The 25,799-nt window shown below is 42.2% G+C and overlaps 2 protein-coding genes across 8 annotated transcripts in view; one reads left to right on the top strand and one right to left on the bottom strand.

Moving 5' to 3' along the window:
* DOCK2 (dedicator of cytokinesis 2) overlaps positions 1–25,799 on the bottom strand; it is an 850,676-nt gene that overhangs the window by 281,877 nt on the left and 543,000 nt on the right. The gene's annotated exons all lie outside the window — the stretch shown is intronic.
* Positions 14,408–25,799, top strand: part of INSYN2B (inhibitory synaptic factor family member 2B) — a 127,964-nt gene continuing 116,572 nt past the window's right edge. For 2 of the 3 annotated variants that reach the window (XR_008843079.1, XM_056516519.1), the window contains exon 1: positions 14,408–14,588. The gene's annotated coding sequence lies outside the window, so the exon portion shown is untranslated. The remainder of the gene's footprint in view (positions 14,589–25,799) is intronic. The other variant, XM_056516518.1, reaches the window with a different exon arrangement.

Raw genomic sequence — 25,799 nt, 5'->3', positions numbered from 1 at the left:
AGCCGTTTAAAGGCGTCTTCCGCTTGAGGAGGCCATGACTTGGGATTGGCATTTTTTTTGGTTAAAGCCACGATAGGAGCCACAACGGTAGAAAAATGTGGAATAAATTGCCTGTAATAATTGGCGAACCCCAAAAAACGTTGGATAGCCCGGAGTCCGGAGGGGCGTGGCCAATCTAAGACGGCAGAGAGTTTGTCTGGATCCATTTGTAGTCCCTGGCCAGAGACCAAGTATCCTAGGAAAGGAAGAGATTGGCATTCAAACAGACATTTCTCTATCTTGGCATAAAGTTGATTGTCACGAAGTCTCTGAAGAACCATACGGACATGCTGGCGGTGTTCTTCTAGATTGGCAGAAAAAATCAGGATATCGTCCAGATATACAACAACACAGGAGTATAAGAGATCACGAAAAATTTCATTAACAAAGTCTTGGAAGACGGCAGGGGCGTTGCACAGGCCAAAGGGCATGACCAGATACTCAAAGTGTCCATCTCTAGTGTTAAATGCCGTTTTCCATTCATCCCCCTCTCTGATGCGGATGAGATTATAAGCACCTCTTAAGTCCAGTTTGGTAAAGATGTGGGCACCTTGGAGGCGATCAAAGAGTTCAGAGATGAGAGGTAGGGGGTAGCGGTTCTTTACCGTGATTTTATTAAGACCGCGGTAGTCAATGCAAGGACGTAGAGAGCCATCTTTTTTGGACACAAAGAAAAATCCAGCTCCGGCAGGAGAGGAGGATTTACGGATAAAGCCCTTTTTTAAATTTTCCTGGATGTACTCAGACATAGCAAGAGTCTCTGGGGCGGACAGAGGATAAATTCTGCCCCGGGGTGGAGTAGTGCCCGGGAGGAGGTCAATAGGACAATCATAAGGCCTGTGAGGAGGTAGAGTCTCAGCTTGTTTTTTGCAAAAAACATCCGCAAAGTCCATATAGGCCTTAGGGAGACCGGTTACAGGGGGAACCACAGAGTCACGGCAAGGGGTACTGGGAACCGGTTTTAGGCAGTCCTTGAAACAAGAGGGCCCCCAACTCTTGATCTCCCCAGTGGACCAATCCAGGGTTGGGGAATGGAGTTGAAGCCAGGGTAGTCCAAGGAGAATTTCGGAAGTGCAATTGGGGAGGACCAAAAATTCAATTTTCTCGTGATGAGGTCCGATGCACATTAGAAGGGGCTCCGTGCGGAAACGTATGGTACAGTCCAATCTTTCATTGTTTACACAATTGATGTAGAGGGGTCTGGCGAGACTGGTCACCGGGATGTTGAACCTGTTGACGAGAGAGGCCAAAATAAAATTTCCTGCAGATCCGGAATCCAAGAAGGCCATAGTAGAGAAGAAGAAGGCAGAGGCAGATATCCGCACAGGCACAGTAAGACGTGGAGAAGCAGAGTTGACATCAAGGACTGTCTCACCTTTGTGCGGAGTCAGCGTACGTCTTTCCAGGCGGGGAGGACGGATAGGACAATCCTTCAGGAAGTGTTCGGTACTGGCACAGTACAGGCAGAGATTCTCCATGCGGCGTCGTGTCCTCTCTTGAGGTGTCAGGCGAGACCGGTCGACCTGCATAGCCTCCACGGCGGGAGGCACAGGAACGGATTGCAGGGGACCAGAGGAGAGAGGAGCCGGGGAGAAAAAACGCCTCGTGCGAACAAAGTCCATATCCTGGCGGAGCTCCTGACGCCTTTCGGAAAAACGCATGTCAATGCGAGTGGCTAGATGAATGAGTTCATGTAGGTTAGCAGGGATTTCTCGTGCGGCCAGAACATCTTTAATGTTGCTGGATAGGCCTTTTTTAAAGGTCGCGCAGAGGGCCTCATTATTCCAGGATAGTTCTGAAGCAAGAGTACGGAATTGTACGGCGTACTCGCCAACGGAAGAATTACCCTGGACCATGTTCAACAGGGCAGTCTCAGCAGAAGAGGCTCGGGCAGATTCCTCAAAGACACTTCGAATTTCCGAGAAGAAGGAGTGTATAGAGGCAGTGACGGGGTCATTGCGGTCCCAGAGCGGTGTGGCCCATGACAGAGCTTTTCCAGACAGAAGGCTGACTACGAAAGCCACCTTAGACCTTTCAGTAGGAAACTGGTCCGACATCATCTCCAAGTGCAGGGAACATTGGGAAAGAAAGCCACGGCAGAATTTAGAGTCCCCATCAAATTTATCCGGCAAGGATAGTCGTAGACCAGAAGCGGCCACTCGCTGCGGAGGAGGAGCAGGAGCTGGCGGAGGAGATGATTGCTGAAGCTGTGGTAGTAGCTGCTGTAGCATCACGGTCAGTTGAGACAGCTGTTGGCCTTGTTGCGCTATCTGTTGTGACTGCTGGGCGACCACCGTGGTGAGGTCGGCGACAACTGGCAGAGGAACTTCAGCGGGATCCATGGCCGGATCTACTGTCACGATGCCGGCTGGCAGGTAGTGGATCCTCTGTGCCAGAGAGGGATTGGCGTGGACCGTGCTAGTGGATCGGTTCTAAGTCACTACTGGTTTTCACCAGAGCCCGCCGCAAAGCGGGATGGTCTTGCAGCGGCGGTAGTGACCAGGTCGTATCCACTAGCAACGGCTCAACCTCTCTGACTGCTGAAGATAGGCGCGGTACAAGGGAGTAGACAGAAGCAAGGTCGGACGTAGCAGAAGGTCGGGGCAGGCAGCAAGGATCGTAGTCAGGGGCAACGGCAGGAGGTCTGGAACACAGGCTAGGAACACACAAGGAAACGCTTTCACTGGCACAATGGCAACAAGATCCGGCGAGGGAGTGCAGGGGAAGTGAGGTATAAGTAAGGAGCGGGGCCGCGCGCGCCGGGACAGGACCGACGGAGAGCGAGTCAGGTACGGGAGCCGGGGTGCGCATCGCGAGCGGGCGCCACCCGCATCGCGAATCGCATCCCGGCTGGAGGCGGTATCGCAGCGCCCCGGGTCAGTGGATCTGACCGGAGCGCTGCAGTAACGAGAGTGTAGCGAGCGCTCCGGGGAGGAGCGGGGACCCGGAGCCCTCGGCGTAACACTGCCTCTGACACCGCCACCTCTTGCCTGCCGGTCCTCCAAACTGCCTGCCCCACGCACCGGTCCCCGGTCCCTGCGTCTTCCAGGTATCTGATGCCGGTCCCCCCACCTCAACAGCCACGCAGCCATCTGCCCCCGCTCTGCCCGAACTTCTAACAGTGGGCAGAGCATGGATCTTAACTTAATACTAATTTCGGACCAGTGGATGGAGGATTAATTCCATACAATATTTACAATTGGTCACTAGGGTGACCACTGAATCCATCCACTATTTTAAGTAAAACTTAAATTTTAATGTCTCAAATAAAGGATTAAAATTGTTTCCACCAAGAACACTCTCATTATATTTGTAACTGCAAGACTGTGCTCGCTACGTATTGACGTACTGGAATATAATAGTGGCTGCAGTCCACTATTAGATAGCTATTGGTAGAGTGTTGGTGGAGAAATTAAAATCGCTATCGCATAGCCCATCCGACGTTTCACCACAATCAGTGGCTTTGTCAAGCCACTGGTCCGGTCCCCGCCCAGCGAGCAGCGGGGACCGGAATTCCCACGGGCGTACAGGTACGCCCTTGGGCCTTAAGTACCAGGGCGTCAGGCCTGTACGCCCTATGTCCTTAAGAAGTACTTCTCTGGAGAACATTTTTTTTTTTTCAAATCAACTAGTGCCAGTAAGATAAACAGATTTGTCAATTACGTCTATTGAAAAATCTTAATCCTTCCAATACTTATCAGCTGCTGTAATGATCCACAGATAGTTCTTTTATTTTTGAATTTCCTTTCTGCCTGATCACAGTGCTCTCTGCTGACACCTCTGTCGATTTTAAGAACTGTCCAGAGTAGGAGTAAATCCCCATAGAATACCTCTCCTGCTCTGGACAGTTCCTAACATGGACAGATGTGTCAGCAGACAGCACTTTGGTCAGACAGAAAGGAAATTCAAATAGAAAAGAACTTCCTGTGGATCATAACAGCAGCTGATAAAAACTGGAAGGATTTTTTTAATAGAATTAATTTACAAATCTGTTTAACTTTCTGGCACCAGTTGATTTTAAAAAAATAAAAAAAATAAAAATAAAAATGTTTTCCAGTGGAGTACCCCTTTATTACAGCACTGTCACACAGAATGGGACAACATCCAGGGAAAGAAGATGCAGACACAGATGGAGTATAGAAAAACATTGGAATGGGATTGTTTCTACAGTATCTGCATGGATTTCTGTAAACTGTAAATGTTTGGAAATTTTGAATATTCTAGAATTCTTTTGGGGGTGTAGTAGAATGTATATACAATATGCCTGTAACAGGTGTCTGTTTCTAGCTCTAACAGCAGCAAAAGTCCCCCCCATTTAGCTGCAATATCACCTTTCACCGTGACGACATCTAGACCAATCAGAAGGCGCAAACGACTGGTCAATTGTGTCTGGCCTCAGTGTTTACATCCTGCTGAGTTGGTCAATTTAAACTGCACTCCGTTTTTATGTTCTTGCTTGCATTATAGGATCTTTTCCTTGTCTCTGGTATGCTATTACAGTGTATTGTGTGTATTTTTTTGGCCTGTTTTCCTGACTACTCTATTGAAGTTTGATTTTTTACTGCACCACTCTCTCTCTCTCTCTCTCTCTGTTACCGATTTGGCCTGTTTGACTCTCATTATAAGTTTGTTTGTGCATTCTGTTAGTGCTTCTACTGCCATTTTGTTCTTTTTTTTTAACCCCTTTGTGCCGTAATCTTTTTCCTGATTTCCATATTGTTTTGGTTGTTACTTTCACTTTGCTACGCGCTGCACCTTAGTAGCAGAGGGTTCAGCACATTGGTTAAGGAACCCTTTAAGAAAGTAGAAAAGGACAAAGAAGGAGCACTCCATAGTGTAATAACGCCAAATCATACAAAACGATCAATGTAAAGTAGCGCTAACCAAAGCAGGTTGTGCATAGGCCAGCACAACATGGATAAGGGTGTGTAATGGTGATCCACTGCGGCCGCTCCACAAAATTAGCCCAAGAAAAAAACAGTCACCTCCAAGGAAGGGTGGAGCTCAGGCGCTGAAGGACCAGGCAAATCTCAGGACAACAATACGTTTATTCCCAGCATGCAATGCGTTTCGCGCATATGCGCTTCATCAGGCATGTGGACAGTGGAACAGGAAGCACTTTTTATACACTCCAGACAAAATTAACCCCTCATTGTCAGAGACAATCATTCAATGAAGGAGTACAAAGTACAACAAAAATTAACCCTTCACTATGTCAGGTTAACCATTACTCAACCCATAGCAGCAGAACATAAAGGTGCACTCTAACTTAAAGTGCCAACATGTGCTAGTGTTAAACCCTAAATGTTTACAAGGTCCATAAGGTGCATGCAATATAATAAAAGCATATAATGTATGAAAAAATATATCAAAAAATAAAAAAAAATATTTAAAAATATATAAAAAAATATTATAAATGCAAAAGTTACAAAAATACAAATCATGGATCAGCGAGTATTCTCAATAGTTTCATTCAGTCCGTTAGGAAATAAAGTGCCTAGCTTGAAGATCCAAAATTATTCCCGATTTACGAGTTTTTGATATCTGTTAGGTGTATCTATGGGAACCATTTCTAGAATTTGGACCCTCAAGCAATCCGCGTTTTTGTTGTGAAGTGACATAAAATGACGAGACACACTATGTAACAAGAACCCGTTTTTTATATTAGAACGGTGCTTGTTCGTGCCCGAGTGAACAAGCACCGTTCTAATATAAAAAACGGGTTCTTGTTACATAGTGTGTCACGTCATTTTATGTCAGTTCACAACAAAAACGCGGATTGCTTGAGGGTCCAAATTCTAGAAATGGTTCCCGTAGATACACCTAACAGATATCAAAAACTCGTAAATCGGGAATCATTTTAGATCTTCAAGCTAGTCACTTTATTTCCTAACGGACGGAATGAAACTATTGAGAATACTCGCTGATCCATGATTTGTATTTTTGTAACTTTTGCATTTATAATATTTTTTAATATATTTTGTAATATTTTTTAATATATTTTTTTAATACATTATATGCTTTTATTATATTGCATGCACCTTATGGACCTTGTAAATATTTGGGGTTTACCACTAGCGCATGTTGGCACTTTAAGTTAGGGTGCACCTTTATGTTCTGCTGCTATGGGTTGAGTAATGGTTAACCTCACATAGTGAGGTTAATTTTTGTTGTACTTTGTACTCCCTCATTGGATGATTGTCTCCAACAATGAGGGGTTAATTTTGTCTGGAGTGTATAAAAAGTGCTTCCTGTTCCCCTGTCCACATGCCTGATGAAGCGCATATGCGCGAAACGCGTTGCATACTGGGAATAAACGTATTGTTGTCCTGAGATTTGCCTGGTCCTTCGGCGCCTGAGCTCCACCCTTCCTTGGAGGTGACTGTTTTTTTCTTTAAGAAAGTGGGCACCCCAAAATGCAGGGATAGAGGGTGTGAGTCAACTCAAGTCCACACTTATCCCTGCCCAGCATGACAATGCTCCTGAAGGGGATGACTGGCAGATAAGTAAACTTTTCTTTTTTCCAATTTTTTTTCATGACACCAAATATTCTCTGTATAGAGCTGCATATTTTTACACACTATTCAGTTACAAGAAAAAGTACCTGGATTTCTGTACGAAATACTAATAAATATGGACTGTTGTCAACGTTCCTTACTTGTCCTTACTGTAAATAAATAATAGCTTGGGGTGGCAGGACCTTTCTCTCAGTTCAGGCCTGTACAGTTTTGAACTTTATATAAGTTCCATAAACATATTTAGAAAGATTATACCAAAAAAACACCATGTAACGCATCTCCAGACTAACCTACTCCAAGCTTCTGTTTTGCAAGGGTCCATATCCTTTAATGTGACCATCAAAAATATCTACTGTTAAAAGTAAAATGTTCTTTGTTACAATAGTAAATATTACTAAGTAAAATGAACCCCACAAAACTTCATGTATTCTATTTAGGTAGTTTAGTATTTATTTTACTATTATTTTATCCTACCATAGCAGTCTGCATACTTGGCAAGTGTGAAACATAAGCCTATAAATATTTCATTTAGCTTAATCTGCAATTTCCTTCGGGTCTGACTGCACAATTTCCAGGGGGAAACCAGTAACTTTGAAACAAGAGGTTCTCCATTTATCTGCTCCATTTTTTATCTACTTGAAAGTACATTTTACTGTGTAACAAATCCAGTAGACAGGAGGATCAGTTTGCTCTATTGCCAAGTTCAAAAGAATTGGTGATCTGTGCTGAGTTTTCTCTCCAGGATCCAGTATGAAGGAACAATGAAAATTTGCTAGATCGGGTTTGAAAAAAAACTCTTTTTGACCTTCTCAGACCATTTTTTAGAACAAAAAGAACTGTTATGTCAATGTGAACTGAGCCTTACAGTAGTATTTATGCCTAATTAAGACTTTTGAACAATTTATATACTGGCACTTGTGGTATGAAGTGAATTGTTGGCTGTAGCAAATCTGACTTAAGTGGGATTGGTTTCAAAATTCGGGAAACAAGTCTATAAGAGAACAAGAGCCAGACGACAAACACAATTTACACTATATCTCTGCTTCATGAGTCACAGATGGCCAGGATATTTTCTGCATAGCAAGAGAGCAGCACAATATTATTTCTCCATTTTGTTTTTCTATAGTATTTTAATTTGGGCAATTAATTTTTTTTTATATAAAAACTCTATTGTTTTACTCATTTGTTTATATTATTTTCTTCAAATGTGTTACTATACCATAGTTCAGTGTTTCCAAACCAGTGTGCCTCCAGCTGTTGCAAAACTACAATTCCCAGCATGCCCAGACAGGCTTCAGCGATCCACCATACTAGACCACCAGGGGCCATTTAAATGTAAAAGCTTTGACAGTGGCGATTTAAAGAGTTAATAGCCTGCTATGGCGATCGCTGCTTGCTGGGTGAGGGCTCGAGTCAGGAGCCTGTACCATAACCAATAATGAACCATTAATGATACAGTGACGTGTATACACATCATGGGTCCATAAGGGGTTAAACAGATTATATGGCTGAAGTAAATGGCTGCAAATGGATGCAGGTTGTCAATTATTAACAGGTTTGCTCAATAAATAAATTTGCGTAGAGGTCTGATGAAGCGTGCTTTACGCATGCACAACAGCTGTCACTTATCTCTCTGAGTGAAGTCTGGCGTCCGTGTCCGGCCGCACTTGATGTTCACTGTCTTATAATAAGAAGAATTTCTTGCAACTGATCTGGTGAGTGCTGCCATCTTCTACCTTGGATTAAAATAATGGAAAACTTGCATCCTTCTGAATCTGTTTACTTCAGTTATTTCATCCTTTTGCATCCTCTTCTGTCCATTTAAGCTGTTTTTTTAACCCCTTCATAACCTTTTTTTGTTTTTTTCTGGTTGAATTGCGTTTTGTACACAGGCTAGTTTGTCACACTAAGGGCACATTTACATTGATTTTGGTTCTTGGCTATACGGGGCTCCATCAGCAAGTCCGTCGGAATGACGGGAGTTTAGAGGAGAAAAATATAATAAATTAACTTTTTTTTTAAATCAACAGGGCTTAAATTTCTGCAGAATTTTCTGTTCTGAGAACACAGAAATTCTGCTGCAATTTTCTACAAATGGGCTGATGTGCAGCTACAGATGCCAGAATTTGTGTTCCTCGAAGATGCTGGCAGTACAATGTGCTTGGAAAGACTCCTCCCATGCATGCAATGTGATTTCCTGGTTCCTAACCTCTTCTGAGCCTGCTGAATTGTAATAGTGGATTATAATGGACATAGAAAATCAGACTAAAATGGATGACAAACGTGCATCCGTCAACCATCTTCAATGTTAAGTTGTAAATGGCCATTTCTAATCCGTTGTTTCCGTTAAGGATGCTAAAAAGAACCAATTAAAATCAATGGGATCCTTTGAAATCCATTTGCAAGCAAGCTGAATGGAAGAGCATAAGGGGCTTGAAGGAAAGGATGCTAACAGCGGTGTGAACGATCCTTAAATCTAATTTAAATTGGAGGTTGAACAATTTTGACTTCAGCTCTACTTCTCTCCCTGCAATGCACCATCCAGGTAATTTTCATTCATATTCAGCCATAAATTTGTCATACTTCTTGGATATCACACATACAGATATCTGTACAACATTATTAAAGCAGCACCCTCTACACAGTTGATGGCACCCCTGGCACATGCCACTTATTTTCTTCAGCAGTGCTCTATCAGAAAATGATAAATGTCTGCACATTGCCTCCATTATAAGTCCATGCTCCAAAAGTCTTCTCTCAACTATGTCAAACAAGCATATTTAACCTTATCTTATCTTCTTACTATCTAATAACAAAAAATGACTGTTATACTTTTCACTCCCTCCTAAAGGAATACTGTAGTGGAATAAAACTAATTCCCTATCCAAAGGATAGGAGATACATTATAGGTCGAAGAGGGTGTCTGACCGTTGGGACCTCCGTGATCTCCTGTATGGGGCCACAACAAACAGGCCCCTTCCATGTATCTCTATGGGATACATGGAGGCCTCCATGTCATGCAGGGACAGAATGCCCCCCTTCCTGCAGATTGCCGCAACCTCGTACAGGAGTTCACAGGGGTCACCTTCCCTCCACCTCCCACGATCTATAACTTATTCCCTATCCCTCAGATAGAGGATAAGTTATATTACAATACAGTATTCCTTTAAGTACAGGCGTCCATCAGTGCCACCAGAGCTCCAGCAAAAAAACAGGTCACAGTGTTCCCTCTAAGCAGTGACCTCTGGAAAAGAAAGAGTTAAAACATCATTGTCATTAGGCCAATAACAGATCTACCTGTCTGGAGGGTGTGTCATTTTTTTTAAAAGTATTAATTTATAATTTTGGTAAACAGAACAGAACAAATCAACAACATTCCAGAGAGCACCATCATAGCTCAATATGATAGACAAACAGAATTGGCAGAAACTGGCAATCTCAAACAGGAGACCAAGTAAACATGGAGTCTCCAGAGTAAACAGCCCAACAAACATCACACAAACACACATTCACACACCACACAGCCACCCCAGAAACCACAGCAACCTCATACCGAAGGGCAGCCCAAGTAATTCACTGTGGGGAACTCACTCTCTCAGAAGGGACCAACAGCTCCCAAAAATAAACCAAAGCTTCCAGACCTTATCTAACTTTTGGGGGCATTTTCCACGGAACATACCGATTGACTGAATTAAACCATTGGGATATAGGACGGGGTGAGGTATCTTTCCGAGCCATATCCACTACTTTACAGGCGCAGAATAGCAAAAACTGGATGAGTAAGCACCTATGGGAGCCCGACTCTAGACCATTAATCAAGCCTAGTAAACATACTTCTGGAGTAAAAACAAAAGGAAATTCAAGGTGATCCATCAGGAACTGCATTACAGCTCTCCAGAATGGGACTACACAAGGGCAACTCCACACGGCATGCATGAAAGTACCACTTTTAACCTGACAGCAAAAGCAGACATCAGAGGTAGAAACCCAAATACGAAAGAGTTTAACCGGGGTAATATATCTCGAGCACTCACTACCGTGGGATAAGTCGCAGTAGCTCCTCCAAAAGTCCTGGCACATCCCCCACCCACTTCATGTAGGCCACAGCAAAGGAGTCCAGTCCCACAGACTGGAGCAGGGCATAAGCCTGCGTCAATGGCTTTGACATGTCAGTGGCACCCAGGAGCAACTCCATGTCATAAAATACTGGGGTCCCATCGAGACAGCCAAACTGCATCATGACCGCATGTCTCAACTGCAGATACCTGAAATGGGCGCTCTGAGGGACACCAAAACAGTCACGCAATTCAGCAAAAGAAGGGAAGGACGGAAAGTCCCCAAACAAATTAGCTGCAAATTTGACTCCATGTGAGCTCCAGAACCCAGCCACCTCCAACCCCTGCAGGTGCTCAAATGTGGATTCCCTACACAGGGGTTCTCCAGGGGACAATGCAGGTTATGGAAAACGCCCATAGACCACTGACCATACCGCAGCCACAGTTTTTTTTTATAGGAGACAATAGCTTAGAAGTAGGAGTATATCTATACAACGCATTAGTTAAAGTCTCATACAAACCCATGAGAGTGCCAACCAGAGCCGTAGACACGTTGGAGAGATCCAGGTCAATCCGCCAAGCCGCAAACACCAGCCGGGACGCAAAAAAATAATTATACAGGTTCGGGCCCGCCTAGCCACCCTGCTGCTTCGGTGCCTGGAGCAGCACCTGACCCAGTCTCGGAGGTTTATAACTTAGGGAGATATATCATCTTCAAAATATTCACTCTCCCAGCCAAAGATCAGGGCAAATAAGACCAGGCCTGCAGCTGCTCAGCAATAGATGACACTATAGGATCCAAGTTCAGCGCCAGATAATCCCCAAGACAAGCAGAAACCTCAACCCCCAAATACCTAAACTGAGAAACTATCCTGAGACCATTGGGGAGAGAAGGAGAAATAACTGCAGCCACCGACAATAGCATCAGAGACTACTTCGACCAATTGACTCGCAGGCCCCAAAAAGGAGCCAAATCGGTCAAGTAGATCAAACAGTGCCGTCAGGGAGCCATCCACATCAGCTAGAGTAGGGTGTCTTCTGCATACATGGAAACCTTCTCCTCCAATGGTCCCCTACGTATCCCACCTATAGAAGATGAAGCTCGGATTGATGGCGCCAGGGGCTCAACCGCCAGGGCAAACAAAAAGGGAGACAATGGGCACCCCTAACGAGTACCCCTACCATATGGAAAGGACTCTGACACATCCAAGTTTGTACCTATCCCTGCCTGAGGCTGGTCATACAACAATCTCACCCAAGCTCTAAACTTAGTGCCAAAATGGAGAACATCCAGTAAACACCAAAGAAATTGCCATTACACTGAGTTGATGCTTTGATGCTTTGTAAATGTCAAGGCTATCCACATACCCCAGGTACCCAGCACCGCCACAGCAATATTGAGTTGTAAATGCTTAACATTAATATCTGTAGCCCTACCCGTCATAAACCCAGTCTGGCCAGGATGAATGACAGAGGTGATGACCCCCATAAGCCTATTAGCCAGAAGTTTAGCTAAGATTTTAATATCAATATTAAGGAGCAATATGGGACAGTAAGAATCCGGTACAATCAGATCCTTTCCTGGTTTCGGAAGAATCACAATAAGAGCTTCCCTCATGGAGTCTGGTAGCACCCCAGATTCGGAGGCGACACCAAAGAGATTCAGCAAAATGGGGACCAACCGCTCCGCATTCATTCTGTACCAGTTACCCACCATACCATCCAAACCTGGAGTCTTTCCCATTGGCAGAGAAGCAATAGCCCCTAAATCCTCCTCAGCAGAAAAAGGGGCCTCCAGAGCTGACGCCTGAGCTACCGACAGAGGGGTAAGGGACAACTCCCTTAGGAAGGAGAGGAGATCAACAGGGTTAGCCACAAAGTGAGAAGTGTAAAGGTCACAGTAAAAATCCTGAAAGATCCCATTAATAGCTACCAGGTCAGACTGCAATATTCCACTCGGGCCTCTAATACAAGGAATGGACACCACTGCTCTAGCCAGGTACGCCAATAACCTACCATTCTTCCCCAAACTCAAAAAAAGCTGCCTCCCTATCCACCATTTTATTTTTAATTCTTGCCTTTTGCAGGATCAAGAGAGCCCTCTGAGCCTTAGCCCAGTCCTGTTCCGCCTCAGGTGAAGGGTTCCACACCACAGCCACCTCTGAGACCCCAATTTTGGTCTGCAACGCCCTCTCCCTAGTATAATAAGCAGGCCTCTGACCCACAACCCCGGCAAGAAAAGCCCTTCTCACAGTAGCCTTATAAGCATCCCATTGAACCAACTTGTCAAGATGAGACCCTCTATGTTCCCAAAAACTGGTATGTGTCTCAAGCAACGCAGTCATCACCACCTCCTACTGCAGCCAACTGGGGTGCATCCGCCAAACCTTAGAGGAGGTCCGAGGACCTAGGTGTAGTGTAAGAACAATAGCAGGTTGGTCTGAGATCCCCCTACTGGTGTATGCAATATCACTTACCAAGGGCAGAAGATCTGCCTATGCAAAAGTGAGGTCAATTCTGGAGAATGACCGATGAACTGAGGAATAGAAGGAGAAAACCGAGTCAGATAGGTGCTTCCAACACCATAAATCTATGAGAAACAATGCTGCACTCCAGGTATTAAACCCAGAGGAGCCAGGATCAGCAGCACTGATATGATCGAGGAGAGGATCCGGAACTGCATTAAAATCTCCTCCAGTGGCACCACTCTCCTTCAAGCAGCCCAACAGGTCAACGCAGATGAGCCTTATGGGACCCGACCAGTTCCCGCTGCCTCTGCCCACTGCTCCACTGTCACTGCCTCCAGCCACCCGCTGTCTACATTGAAGCCTCCTACTGCACCCCACAACAGCGAGAGTGCCCTGCAGGTGAGTCGGAGCCCCCAGGGGAAGTAAAATACAGGATAATTAGAGCTGGGCGAGTGGGAGCACTGCAAGATGTGACCACTCAGCTCTCCATTCAGGCCACGTCCGAGGTTGTGGAATTTTTAACCCTATCATTTCCAGAGCACATAGTTTAGAGAGAATAGTGCTCCCAAGACCCCTTTCTCTTGCACAATGTGACATGGATATATAATAAATCCCAACAATCCAGTATTTGGGGCACTGGCCTGCTATCATTTTCATAGATTTTTCAAAACATTGGAGAGAGAAAACATTTGTCACCAATAAAAATAATATTAAGAGGTGAGGCTTACTAATATTTTCCTGACATAGACCTATTGATTTTACTCTTTATCACTTTACTTCCTAAAAATTCAGACCATTGCATACATTCCGATTATAACCGATCTTGTACATTTTCTATACATGCCGAACCAGCCAGATATTTGGATCAACAGAAAGCAATGTTTACTGTACAAAACATATTCCAATGTGCAGATTGGAAGCATACACGCTGCTGATATTATAGGTAATGGTCAGTTCTGTCAACAATTTAATCTGCTCTGACTGCAATAGATTGACGTGTCATTCATCTTACAAAACAACTTCAGGATGACTGACTACAGACCTGAAGCACCACATATCACTAGAATTATTCCGCTATAAATTGCTGCTTATTCTTCTACTCATCCCCGGTACCTTATCTCCTCTGATATAACAGAGTGCATGGTATACTTGTGTGTTGGTGTACCCTTCTCTGCCATGTGATATCTATACTTGGTCATTCTCAAGAACACCATCACCTATGTCCTGCTAGCAAGCTGCATTAATGTGTTGATTCCACGTATGGCCACCAGAGGGCTTCCCCTCTCATATGGTGGATGCAGCTCAGTTTGCTCTGGGTTTTATTATTTATTCCTACATGAGCACAAGCAGCAGACTTCTTGCATACAAACTGATTTCCTTTCAGCTAAAGGACTTTCCAAACCTCTTTTTTTTTTTTAGATTCCCATTACTGTTAGTCATATCTGTGACTGCTCGGCAAGAAGAGGAATATCTATATTCTCTGCAGGTAATCCTTCTGCATCTTCCAGGTAAGGATATTTCTTCTTTACTGATGACAATGTTTAAGCAATGTTATGTTTCCCCTATAACAAGAACTGTGTTTGTGTTTAGAGAAATATTTCAGGAGCTGTATTCTTTGGTATTTATCATACAATAGATAGGCTTTATAATCCAGCATCTGATGTACATAAATATTATTAATTTTAATATTGTCTGTAGCATAACACAAGTTTCTTTCTAAGCATGAATAGATGTAATATTTATATTATTAGTAATTATATATTGCTGTGCCTACAATAAATATTGCCACCTATTTGGTAAAATCCCAATACAAATAGCAGCTCCTCTTATTCCTCAACTATGAAGCATCTAGCATTCAAGTCAGGTAGAGATAATAGAGTTTGATCAGCTCTTTGTACCATGTAACTTAACCATGGAATCCGACAATGGAGCTGTGATTGAAAACAGACAGAGCACAACTTGTATAATGACATTTGTGCAAACTCATTACACGCAGAGAACTTGTCATATCCCCTGACTGTGGCAATGACAGATTTCTTTAACATGGGTGGTGACTGCACCGAATGTCTCTAGGGCTGAACAAACTTTTAGCTGCTATATTAGAAAGAACAGACTCATTGGCTTGTGCCTTATTGCTTACGTAATGAAAGTTTTCATCTGTTCCCTAGGCATTGAATTACTCGAATAATTATTTTATACTATTAGATAATATACTCTAGCATCTGTAAATAGGTTGACAATGACTGACACAGATTACTGGGGATTACATGTGAATTTACATCAGAGCATGCACATACGGAATTTAACCCTATTGCCTGATACTTGCTGTATTTAAAGGTGACCTCTCAGATATGGCAACTCTGAAGGACAGGGGGCATCTTAAGTTAGAGGATCTGAAATCCTACTGTGTGTGAACTGTTTACATGGTTTAAAGTGTTATAAAGCTTATAACGTGTAGCGCTCAGTAATGGTGTATATCAACTGTATTTATGGTCAGAATGCAACTTTCCTCTTTGGCCATATAAAGCTGGGCCTCGATGCATATAAATGAAGACCGGGATAGTGATTTACAATTCTGGACAGCTTCTATTTCTTCTTATTTGACATTAGATACTGGTACAGATAAACAAGCTATTGATGGTATATAAGTAGACTGGTAAAGTGCCACTGTTAGTGCATCGAGATCACATTTTATTGTAGCGCTCTGTGGAGCCAGTGATGACTTTGTCGGCTATCATGGTCCATTGTAAATCAATACTACTGTTAAGAGATAAGCCTTTGACCACAGTTTATTTTCCTGGGAGCGAAAAACACAGCACGGAAATACAGGTTAGCAATCCCGAAAGAGCAGAAGATTCTGTATTTTTAATTAATAAATGTAATTTAGGTTCGTGATTTAATAAAACCAATTTCTGCTCTTTGCTTATTGGTCATTGTTTCTGCAGATTTGGCTCTGAAATGCATTGCCGTCTATGGAGACCGTGCATATTGCACAGGAGAGACATAGGCATAGTAATGACATCAGAGATGGAGCATGTACTGTACATAATAAGGAGGGAGGGGGGTTATTTCATGATTTTCCTAAAACTATTCTGCAAACTCATTGTATTCAATGTCAGACTATACAACATCACATTACTGCAGTTCACAGATTCTGATAACCCACCATTTGTTTTAGAACAAGACAGAGGTAACAAATCTCTCATTACAAAGTAACAATTTATTTTGGATTAGAATCTTTATATTGCCATGTGTTCTATCCTTGAGGCTATGTTTACACAACCGATTTTTCACACTGCTCAAATATTAGTGAAAACTCCCAATGTTTGAAGTAATAAACATTAGTTAGTAGTTTTCCGGCACAAATCTGAAATCTGCAACATGAAAAATAAAGATGTCACTTATGTGTTTTATGCATGTGAAGTGCGTGTGGTAGCCAGGCTAGGGATTATCTCTACCGAATAAACTAATTTGCGTCCAAAACAGCGGAATAATCTACTGCTATGAAAAGTAAAATATGTAGCAGAAAACTGAGGCCATACCTCACAATTATTATGTTTATTCCAAAGCAGATTTTCCTTCAAATATTCCATAGTAAAGCCTATGTTCACACACACACAACAGAAAATTCTGCAAATTGACATGCTCTGCCAGCACTAGGATCGCTCAGAAATGCATCTCCATAGACGGTAATGCATTTCAGAGCCAAATCTGCAGAAGCAATGACCATGGCCCACTGTGCAGAGGTTTCTGCTGCGGAAATATTCATATGCATAACTATAGCTGTAGCAGGCATAGCCATAAAGGTGTCATGTTGAACTTCCAGTGACCAGTATTAGAGAGTGTGAGAGTGATAACCCCAATTTAAGACACCTTCTCCCCATTCACACCTGAGACCTTGTAACAGTAAGGAGTCACATGACAATGGGGAGGGAAAAATGACTAATTGGGACCAATTTGGACATTTCCACTTAGGAGTGTACTCCCTTTTGTTGCCAAGGTTCAGATATTAATAGCTGTGCGTTGAGTTATTTTGATAACTGGCTCCAGAAAGTTAAACAGATTTGTAAATTACTTCTATTAAAAAAAAAAGTACTTATCAGGTGCTGTATGCTCCAGAGGAATTTCTTTTCTGTCTGACTACAGTGCTCTCTGCTGAGACCTCTGTCCATATCAGGAACTGTCCAGAGTAGGAGCAAATCCCCATAGAAAACCTCTCCTGCTCTGGACAGGTCCTAAGACAGACAGAGGTGTCAGCAGAGAGCACTGTTGTCAGACAGAAAATAACTTCAACTTCAGCAGCTGATAAGTACTGGAGGGATTAAGGTTTTGTAATAGAAGTAATTTACAAATCTGTTTAACTTTCTGGAGCCAGTTAATATGAAATTATTATTTTTTTTTTTACTGGAATACCCCTTTAACCACTTAGGGACCAAGGGTGTACAGGTACGACTTCGCTCCCTGGTACCAAGGGAGTACCTGCAAGCCCAACGGAATTTCGGTCCCCGCAGAACGGGGACCGGCCTGGGATGGCTGCTGATATCTATTAGCAGGCATCCCGTGCATATGCCCAGGGGGTTCTGGGATCCCCCATGTGAATTCACACCAGCAATTTGCGGCGATTCCGAGTCTCCGGTAACCGGAAAATAAGGGGGATCGGGGTTGTCCAAGACACCCATGATCCCCCCTGAAGGGATAGGAGTGAGGTGGTAGGGGTGCCGCCCCTCCTTCCCCTGCTATAGGTCGGTCAGAAGCGACCGACCAATAGCAGATCGGGGGCGAGGGGTTTAAGTCTGGTTCCCCCATTCTGCCCACCCATAGTAGTCCGAGCAGTTCGGGGAAACCAACGGGGACCGACACCGGAGGTCACTTACCATCGGCGATCGGCGGCGGGTGACAGAGGACGGCGATGAGGCTCCCTGGTGCGGCAATCCTACGGAAACTGGAGAGTAGTTGCCCAGCAACATCTGGAGGGCTACAGTTTGGAGACCACTATACATTGGTCTCTAAACTGTAGCCCTCCAGATGTTGCAAAACTACAACCCCCAGCATGCCCAGACAGCTGTTTGCTGTCTGAGCATGCTGGGAGTTGTAGTTTTGCAACATCTGGAGGACCACAGTTTGGAGATTACTGTGTAGTGGTTTCTAAACTGTGACCCTTCAGATCTTGCAAAACTACAACTCCCAGCATGCCCAAACAGCAAACAGCTGTCTCGGCATGCTGGGAGTTGTAGTTGCATACCTCCAGCTGTTGCATAACTACATCTCCCAGAATGCCCTTCGGGGATCAGTACATGTTGGGAGTTATAGTTTTGCAACAGCTGGATGCCCACTGGTTGGAAAATACCCCAGCTGAAAAAACAGCTGGAGGTTTGACCCCCCCCCCCCCCCCCATGTAAATGTACACACAATTTTCCACCGCAGCGCAAATGCCTAGTGGGAAACTCACTGTAAACCCCTGCCTGTGTGAATGTACCCGAAAAACACTGCACTATACTAACACATAATAAAGGGTAAAACACTACATATACACCCCCTTACACTTTCCCCCCCAATAAAAATGATCGGTGATTTGCACAGGGGTGGCTGATTTTACAGTGGTTCTGACATAAACGCAAAAAAATGAATACCCACGTGTGACCCCATTTTGGAAACTACACCCCTCACGGAACGTAATAAGGGGTATAGTGAGCCTTAACACCCCACAGGTGTTTGACAAATTTTTGTTAAAGTTGGTTGGGAAAATGAAAAAAAAAATTTTTCACAAAAATGCTGTTGTTACCCTAAATTTTTCATTTTCACAAGGGAAAATAGGAAAAAGGACCCCGAAATTTGTAACCCCATTTCTTCTGAGTAAGAACATACCCCATATGTTGATGTAAAGTGCTCTGCGGGTGAACTACAATGCTCAAAAGAGAAGGAGCGCCATTGGGCTTTTGAAGAGAAAATTTGTCCGGAATTGAAGGCCACATGTGTTTACAAAGCCCCCATGGTGCCAGAACAATGGATCCCCCCCCCCCACATGTGACCCCATTTTGGAAACTACACCCCTCATGTAATGTAGTAAGGGATACAGTAAGCATTTACGCCCCACAGGTGTCTGACAGATTTTTGGAACAGTGGTCCGTGAAAATGAAACATGTAATTTTTCATTTGCACTGCCCACTGTTCCAAAGATCTGTCAAACGCCAGTGGGGTGTAAATGCTCACTGCACCCCTTATTAAATTCTGTGTGGGGGTAAAGTTTCCAAAATGGGGTAACGTGTGTGTGTGTGGGGGGGGGGGGGTGTCCACTGTTCTGGCACCACAGGGGGCTTTGTAAACGCACATGTCCCCGACTTACATTCCAAACAAATTCTCTCTCCTAAAGCTCAATGACACTCCTCCTCTTCTGAGCATTGTAGTTCACCAGCAGAGCACTTGATGTCCACACATGGGGTATTTCCATACTCAGAAGAAATAGGGTTACAAATTTTGGGGTAATTTTCTCCTATTACCCCTTGTAAAACAATTTAAAATTTGGGGAAAAATTTGCAATTTTGTGAAAAATTTTTTTTTTCATTTACACATCTGACTTTAACAAAAAGTCGTCAACACCTGTGGGGTTTTAAGGCTCACTGTACCCCTTGTTACATTCCTTGAAGGGTGTAGTTGTCAAAATAGTAGACCATGTGTTAAGCCAAATGTGACTCCTTCTCTTCTGAGCATTGTAGTTTGCCCGCAGAGCATTTTATGTCCTAACATGGGGTATTTCCATACTCAGAAGAGATGTGGTTACAAATTTTGGGGGACATTTTCTCCCATTACCCTGTCTAAAAATGGTAAATTTTGGAAAAAAACTGCTCTTTAGTGACATTTTTTTTTCATTTACACATCGGATTTTAACAAAAAGTTGTCAAACACCTGTGGGGTGTTAAGGCTCACTGGACCCCTTGTTATATGCCTTGAGGGGTGTAGTTTCCAAAATAGTATGCCATGTGTTTGTTTTTTTTCCGCTGTTCTGGCACCATAGGGGCTTCCTAAATGCGACATGCCCCCCAAAAACTATTTCAGCTAAATTTACTCTCCAAAATCCCATTGGTGCTCCTTCCCTTCTGAGCCCTCTACTGCGCCCGCCAAACACTTCACATACACATGAGGTATTTTCTTACTCTTTTTCTCCTATTACCCCTTGTAAAAATTCAAAAACTGGGTCTACAAGAACATGCAAGTGTAAAAAAATGAAGATTTTTAAATGTATCCGTCACATTGCTGCTATTTCTGTGAAATACCTAAAGGGTTAACAAACTTTCTGAATATCATTTTGAATACTTTGAGGGGTGCAGTTTCTATAAATGGTCATTTATGGGGTATTTCTAATATGAAGGCCCTTCAAATCCACTTCAAAACTGAACTGGTACCTGAAAAATTCCGATTTTGACAATGTTGTGAAAAATTGGAAAATTGCTGCTGAACTTTGAAGTCCTCTGATGTCTTCCAAAAGTAAAAACAGCTACCACGCCCCTTCCCATAGGCTTGCATTGAGGGGGCAGGGCGTGACATCACACAGGGGCGGGACCGTGATGTCACAATGCTCCGCCTCTGGGATCGCCATGTGAGCGAACATGCTCCATGGACATGCTGCGTGCAAGATCACGAGGGTCCACAGTGGCAGGACCCCTGCGATCAGGCATCTTATCCCCTATCCTTTGGATAGGGGATAAGATGTCTTAGCGCCGGGGTACCCCTTTAAGGGGTTAAACACTGTTATACAGGCTGTGCACTCACCACTTTACATTGTAGCAAAGTGAAAAGATATAATAAAATAGTTACAAAAATGTGAGCGGTCTACTCTCTTATTTGAGATATTGTCTATACACAATCATTGGCTGGTGGGTGGTCCACCACCCAATGATTATATGCCCTATGAATTCTAGTTTGAAAAGTTTGTGCTATTCTACATTAGAACAGCTATGGTGTGGAGCTTAGTATACAGGGTGTGGAGTGCATGCTGGGATTGATATTATTCAGAATGAAGCTTAAAATAACAAACATGCCTCAATAAGAGGAGGCACTCAAGATAAGTGGTGTGTCACTGTATTACTGATAACTGTAAATAACTTTCTTTATTTTGCAATAACATATTACTTATCGAGTACTGTATAGTGTTTTTTTTTTTTTTAAGTGTCTGGGAAGCCCAGTATTGTTTATGTAGATTATAGACAATTCACTGCATCCCAGCAGGTCGAGCCTTATTGTCAACATGAAATGGCACCAAGACACCAAAAGTTGCCGTAATATGATTTGGAGATTTTTAGAACAAAAAATAACAATCTAGTAGGAGGCACATTATACCATTATATTATATTATATAGTATATTCTTTATACTATCTGACTATGGCTCAGTGTGCTGCCTGCACCTTCTCAGCACATTACTTATAATCTATATGTCTAAAAATACAACATGTACATTGTGCATGCCCAGATTTCAGGTCTTTATTTGTTGGTCGATCTAAACTGACATAATATATAAAATATACAATTACTGTAAACCATGAGGAAATACAAGTTACTATTCTGCCCCTGTCTATAAGAAAAGAGTTCTGCATGATAAAATATGCAGTGATTCTGCATTTTATTATCCTGTAGGACTCTGATATGAGCATTGTGTATTTTATTCCAGCTCATCCTAGGATGTGGGATGCCTACAGCACAGGATCATTACAGCGTTATGGAATAAATCCGGGAAATGCTGCTCTGAATCTGTTCTTTTTACTACCTTACATTAGTGAACTCAACAATAAGTTGTATGTGGAGGTTTTGAGATATCCAGGATATTGACTCTAGGATATGGCAACATTGTGGACTATAGCAGGAAAGAAATAACATATAAATTCTCCAATTGATACATAATGTGGGGCTACGTCTCTGCTTGTGTGTATTAACAGGGATCCAATGAAAACCAGCCAGACACAGGCCAAAAGGACACACTTTTTTTTCCTATAGACGTTGAACATGTACGCCAGGTATACGAAAAAATTTTACATGACAAATTGTGACATTGAAGAGCCCTTTACATTTATATTTTGGTCTCTTTCAGAAGAATGGCTCATATTTATTAATCTGCCTAAAACCCTAAGTGTCTGGTTTTTCTCACAACAACCAATCACAGCTCAGCTTTCACTTTACCAGAGCTCGATATGAAGGTTAAGCTGTGATTGGTTGCTGTGAGAAAAACCAGACAATTAGGGGTTCAGGCAGATTGATAAGTCTACCCAAATGTGTCAGTATGTATACCCAAAGCTAGGTCTAGCTATATCTATATTTCTGTCCCTAAATATAGTGGGTTTAACAATGTCTTATAGTAAGAGTCTCTTGGTTGTCTATAGCAACCCATCACAGCTCAGCTTTTATGTCTTACACTGCTTTGGTAAAATAATTGCTGAGCTTTGATTGGTTGCTATAAACAACCATGAGAATCATACATACCACTTGGTAAGAATTAAAGATGGCACTCACCAGGTAGCAAAGAAAAGGTCCATTTATTCAGACAGCATGGGTACAAGTTGTAATGGCCGACAGGTTGTTTCTCACCTCTTATAGGTGCTTAATCGTGACCTTTGACATCACAGGTAAAACACCCTTTTATACACAACTTTATTAAAATCACATATGATACTCTAAACAATCACAATTACAAACAATATATTATAAAAAGTTAATTAATTAACAGAAGGGTCAATTCACTTACTAAACAGTTATTTTTGTGCGGATAGGGATAGACGTAAAGACATGAGGATTTTTATATATAAAAGAGATCCTAACTAAATTTTTTACATTATGATTAAGTGAATAATATGGGCATCACTACTTTATGGAAAAATATTAATATCACTTTGTTTGTTCAGACGCAAATGTCCCACGGCTTTGGTTTTCAAAATATATTCAATTTTTCTCTGTAATAATGATTTATGTCTATCCCCTCCACCTCGTCATGGTTTTACTACTGATAGTCCCAAAAAACGCAATTGCTCCTTATTGTTGTTGTGGGACAATATAAATTGGGCATAGGACTGAGACGTTGTGTAACCGTATGCATATGCAAACTATGTGAGATAGTAGTGCCACCGGACGCTCCTTTTCTGCTGATTTGAACTTCTACATGCTTCACGAGGTAGAGCACGCTATATGATCCCAAAGCAACATGGAACTTAATAAAAACGGGGAGAATTATTGGATGGATACCATATCACAAGGAATGTCACATCACAGCCCTATGACAGTAATGTTGGGTCAAGAAGATGCAGAGACATTTTTTCACCATGTAACTCAAAGGATTAAGTACCAAGTTGTTGGAGTACAAAAGCGCAATGCTTGCAGAAAAAGAGGTTAAATCCTTCTGGACGGTTAACGCACTACAATCGTACAGTCAATGTGAACGAGTCCCAAGAGGACGCTGAGTTTGTGGCTGAATGGACTAAATTACATCAAGATCACTGCTTACGTCTTACCCCTTTTATGTTATGGAGAACGGAGCAAGAGTATGCTACAGTTACCGCACGGTTATTGAGAGCAAGAGCTGAATTAAAAACCCGAATGTCAGTCGCAGAATAACCAATTTGAAAAGAAAGTAGAAAAAAAGATCTTACCAGTACAAGTGGATAAAAAGGAGCGTAAAAGGAATATGTTTTTTAGAGATAAGCAAGAGCTTATTGGTATTGGATACCCAAAATACACAAAGATGCAAGAGAACCTGAGGTACGCCCCATAGTGGCAGGTAGAGGCACACGCAGGAAACCATCATCCCAGTATCCCCTGTTAGAGATGATCCCATCATATTAACAGGCTATACAACATCTTTTAAGCATTTTGACTGATTTTATGTGGCAGGAACATTACACCTTGGCTAGCATTGACGTTGAGAGCCTGTATACCCAAATCCCACAGGATGGGGGTATACAGGCGACTCAGCGTCAATTGCAGGCAACAGCCCATTATGAGACATCTCAAGTGGATTATTTATGCAAATTATTATCATTCGTATTAAGTCATAATGCCTTTCAATTAGATAATAAATGGTCAAGTCAAGTGGATGGGAGCGCTATGGGGACACCAGTCGCACCCACGTTAGTAAATATATTTTTGGGGGTCCTGGAAGAAGATATGATATTTTAAAGCAGAAATACATATGTAAAATATCTTGCATTATATGTAAGGTTATGTGGATGATGTTTTTGTAGTTTGGTCAGGATCTCAACAGGAATTCCACAACTTTGTGTCCTACATGAACAACAATCAAGTCAATATGACATTTACCAGTAGTTATAGTTACAAAGAAGTGGAATTCCTGGATGTAAAATTAAAAGCCAATCCTACAAGCCTGGAGATAGAGGGATTCAGAAAACCAACAGCTACGATTATATTACTGAGGTATGACAGCTTTAATCCTCAACATATTAAAAAGTCACTCCTGTATGGGCAATTTATTAGATTGCGTTGGATAAATTCCTCATAAGAAACATTCAAGAGACAGGCACATGAACTATGGCACAGACACAATTTTAAATGAAGCCCTTGAAAAAGCAAAATTAATTCCAAGAGTAGATTTATAAAAAAAAAAAAAAAGACAATAATAGACTGAAGAGAACTAGTCAGCAGGAAAACAAAAATTAAAAGGAATTAGGTAAACAAAAAACAAGTAATGATGGTGATAAAATATTTACATTTTCCTTTAAATATAGTCCCATGGAAAAGGTAATAAAAACCGCTATATATATAAAAATTGGCACATATTACAAACGGATGAGGTTTTAAAAGATGCAGCTAGTAACAGACCTTTAATTTCCTTCCGTAGATGTAAAAACTTACGAGACCATTTAATACGTGGCAGGCTACCAAAAATGGATACAAACTGGTTAGAAAAAAAAAATAATAGGAAATTTAAATGTGGCAATTGTAGTCTTTCTGATAGAATGCATGCCACACAAGAAGTAAGGTTGGATGCATACACTGCGGTAATAAATCCCCTACAAAACTAAGTATCTGGTATATGCATTGATTTGTGACTATGGTTTTATTATATATAGGTAAGACTATTCATCCTTTATATGTACGAGCAAGAGAGCACTTTCCTTCACTCACTACAGGTCGAGGCTGCCCACGAGTAATGGAACACATGAGGACTGTTCCCAACAACAATAAGGAACAATTGCGTTTTTTGGGACTATCAGTAGTAAAACCAGGACGAGGTGGAGGGGATAGACATGAAGCATTATTACAGAGAGAAACATAATATATATTTTGAAAACCAAAGCTGTGGGACCTTTGGGTCTGAACGAACAAAGTGATATTAATATTTTTCCATAAAGTAGTGATGCCGTATTATGCACTTAATCAGAATGTAAATAATTTTGTGAGGAACTCTTTTATATATATATAAAAATCCTCATGTCTTTACGTCTATCCCTATCCACACAAAAATAAAATGTTAAAGGGGTTATCCAAGAAAAAACTTTTTTTTATATATCAACTGGCTCCAGAAAGTTAAACAGATTTGTAAATTACTTCTATTAAAAAATCTTAATCCTTTCAGTACTTATGAGCTTCTGAAATGAAGGTTGTTCTCTGATGACACGTGTCTCGGGAAACGCCCAATTTAGAAACAAATTCCCATAGCAAACCTCTTCTAAACTGGGCGTTTCCCGAGACACGTGTCATCATAGAGCACTTAGACAGAAAA

Source organism: Hyla sarda, chromosome 4 (genome assembly GCF_029499605.1).
Source record: "Hyla sarda isolate aHylSar1 chromosome 4, aHylSar1.hap1, whole genome shotgun sequence".
NCBI lineage: Eukaryota > Metazoa > Chordata > Amphibia > Anura > Hylidae > Hyla > Hyla sarda.
Note: the sequence above shows the minus strand (reverse complement) of the source record. Positions and strands in the feature narration are given on the sequence as shown.